The sequence below is a fragment of the Sapajus apella genome, unplaced genomic scaffold (genome assembly GCF_009761245.1).
Source record: "Sapajus apella isolate SASKATOON/1434 unplaced genomic scaffold, GSC_monkey_1.0 scaffold62, whole genome shotgun sequence".
NCBI lineage: Eukaryota > Metazoa > Chordata > Mammalia > Primates > Cebidae > Sapajus > Sapajus apella.
Genome location: NW_022437002.1, coordinates 12,897,385 through 12,900,824, shown reverse-complemented (window position 1 = coordinate 12,900,824; position 3,440 = coordinate 12,897,385).

Genomic DNA, 3,440 nt, shown 5'->3' with positions numbered 1-3,440 from the left:
GGGCTGACTCTGGGCCCGCCTCGGTGCCAAGTGCTTTACTAGCACATTCAGTCACCGCTAGAAACCTCTAAGTGGGGTCTTATCGCCCCCATTTTACTTAGGAGAAAACTGACACCCAAAAGAGGCTGAGTCACTTTCTACAAGGCACACGACTGACTGTGGTCTAACCCTGGCCTGTCTTCCTGCAGAGTGGACTTGATTCAAATGCTTCCCTGTTTCTTAGGAGTTTCAAGTTTCTTCCCTGTTTCTTGGGAGTTTCTTCCCTGTTTCTTTCAAGACGGAGTTCCAGCTTGAAAGAAAGCTACTGGGCTCATCAGCACATACAGTCTTATCCTGAGCAAATGCTTACACATTCTCGTTACGCATTTAGAAGTCCTAATACAGCTCATGGTACCCATTCTATCTTGAGAGTTCCCTAGGGTTCTGGGACTCCAGGTCAGAATCACTGAGCTAGTCCAGCCTTTTCTGTCTTCTCCTGCCCTAGTCAAAATACAGATAAGAATGTGGAAGTGCAGGAAAGGGCAGTGAAGTGGAGGCAGCCTTCCAGGAGCCCCCCCACCCAAAGGATCCACTCATGTTACAAAACTAGAAAAGACCTCCCTCAGCCAGGCACAGTGGCTCACACCTGTAATTCCAGCACTTTGAGAAACCAAGACGAGAGGATTGCTTGAGCTCAGGAGTTCAAGACCAGCCCGAGCAACATAATGAAACCCTGTCTCTACAAAAGATTTTTTCTTTTTTAATTTCCAACATTTATTTTAAGTTCAGGAGTACATGTGCAGCATGTACAGGTTAGTTACATAGGTAAATATGTGCATGGTGGTTTGCTGCACAGATCATCCCATCACCCAGGTATTAAGACCAGCATCCATTACCTTTCTTCCGGGTGCTCTTCCTTCTTCCACTTCCCACCTTCCAACAGGTCCTAGTGTGTGTTGTTACTTCCCATGCGTCCACATGTTAACATAATTCAGCTCCCATTTATAAGTGAGAACATGCAGTATTCGGTTTGCTGTTTCTGCATTAGTTTATTGAGGATAATGACTTTGAGCTCTGTCCATAAAAGGCATTATCTCATTCCTTTTTATGGCTGCATAGTATTCCATGGTTCTACAAAATATTTTTTAAAAATTAGCTGGGTGGGTGTGGTGGCACACAACTCTAGTCCTCGCTACTTGGGAGGCTGAGGCAGGAGGATCACTTGCATCCAGGAGTTAGAGGCTGCTATAAGCCATGATTGCTCCACTACACTCCAGGCTAGACAACAGAGCAAGACCCATTCTAAAAAAAAAAAAAAAGAAAGAAAGAAAGAAAAAAAGAAAGAAAAAGGAAAGAAAAGAGCTCCTTGGTCCTTGCATCGTTTCCCTCATCTCCTCCCTTGCCCTCCCTCTTTACCTCACTCCCTGGCTTCCTTCCTTCTCAAGCATCTAGTGAGCCCCTGCTCTGTGCTAGGCCCTTGGTGCTGGGGACACAGGGACAAACAAGTACTTCTTGACATTCTTTCCGTTTCTTGTGGGCTATAGCACGGTGCCACACTTACTATATTAAGTTATCTCCACTACAAATGTGGTTTCCAGCAGATGCATCAGTGGCAACATGATTCACAGTCTAACCCACTGGCGATGCAGGATAGAATACAGCATAGCCGGCATCCGCTTCCCCACCCCTCCTTCCCTACTTTTGCCCTCCTTCCTAAAAAGGTCAGACGCCATTTCCCATTATCCCTGTAGGGGGCACTGTCTGCCTTCTCCCTTTCTTAAAAGGGACCAGCTGGTAGACAGACTTTGTGTATCTGCCCTTTCCCTTTCATGCCTTCCTGCCATTGGTGACTCATTGCTAATCAATGTTCTCTCTTCCTTGTGCCAGTTTTATAGCCAGGCTTCACCATCTGCCTGGTGGGTGAGTTGCATTAGTCTGTGTTTGTGTTAATAAATTAGTTTGAGTAACATTATCTGCGCTGGCTCCTAGGAATACAGACAACAGTTAGCCCTGGTGTCTGCCCTAGAGAAGCTTCCAGTATGGGGTGGGAAGGGGAGGCTGCTATTCCCGCACTCTGTGAAAGGGCAGCTGCATAGGGTAGCTTCATTGTTAAGGGTGGGCCTGCACTGCATTTAGGCCATATTTACAGCATCCCAGTGAGCCTCGGGCAACACAAGGGCCCCTTCGACTCTCTCAGCTCTGAAAGGAAGCCAGGAGTCTTGGTGGGAAACCTCTAATAGCCAGGCGAGGGAAACATGGTCCAGGAGAAAACCCTATTTGTTAGCAGTCTGGAAGTCATCTGTCCTTCCAGGCCGAATTTTAGTAACCACAACGTCAGTTAAAATAATTTTTTTTTCTTGAAACAGATTCTCACTCTGTCCCCCAGGCTGGAATGCAGTGGCACCATCTCTGCTCACTGCAACTTCCACTTCCCAGGTTCAAGGGATTCTCCTGCCTCAGTTCCCAAGTAGCTGGGTACAGGTACACACCACCATACCCAGCTAATTTTTTTATTTGTAATAGAGACGGGGTTTCACCATATTGGTCAGGCTGGTCTTGAACTCCTGACCTTGTGATCCGCCCTCCTTGGACTCCGAAAGTGCTGGGATTACAGGTGTGAGCCACCGCGCCTGGTTAATTTTTCTTTTTTTCTGGGATGAAGATTTGCTCTGTCACCCAGGTTGGAGTGCAGTAGTGCTATCTCGGCTCACTGCAACCTCTGCCTCCTGGGTTCAAGCAGTTCTGCCTCAGCCTCCCAAGTAGTTGGGATTATAGGTCTCTGCCACCACGCCCAGCTAACTTTTGCATTTTTATTAGAGTTGGTGTTTCACCATGTTGGCCAGGCTGGTCTCCCTGACCTCAAGTGATCCGCCTGCATTGGCCTTAAAATAATTTTCAATAAAGATTATTTTTAACATTGTTACAAAAGAAGTAATGTGCTCAATGAAAAAAAATTTCAGTGATGAGAAATAAAATGTGAATTACAATCTTTGCCTTCAATCTATCTCACTGTTAACACTTTAGTGTGTTAATTTCCAGGTTTACATAATACATATTATAATCATATAGATACCTAAATGTGTTTTTATATACAAATACATGTGGAGAGAGCTAGAGAGATTCTTTTCTTTTTTTTTTTTTTAGATGGAGTTTCGCTCTTATCACTCAGGCTGGAGTGCAACGGTGCAATTTCAGCTCACTGCAACCTCCGCCTCCTGGGTTCAAGCAATTCTTATGCCTCAGCCTCCCAAGTAGCTGGGATTACAGGCACGCGCCACTACACCTGGCTAATTTTTGTATTTTCAGTAGAGATGGGGTTTCGCCATGATGGCTAGGCTGGTCTTGGAACTCCTGACCTCAGGTGATCCACCTGCCTCAGCCTCCCAAAGTGCTGGGATTACAGGCATGAGCCATTGTGCCCAGCCAAGAGATCATTTTCAAAATATAAATAAAAACGTAAT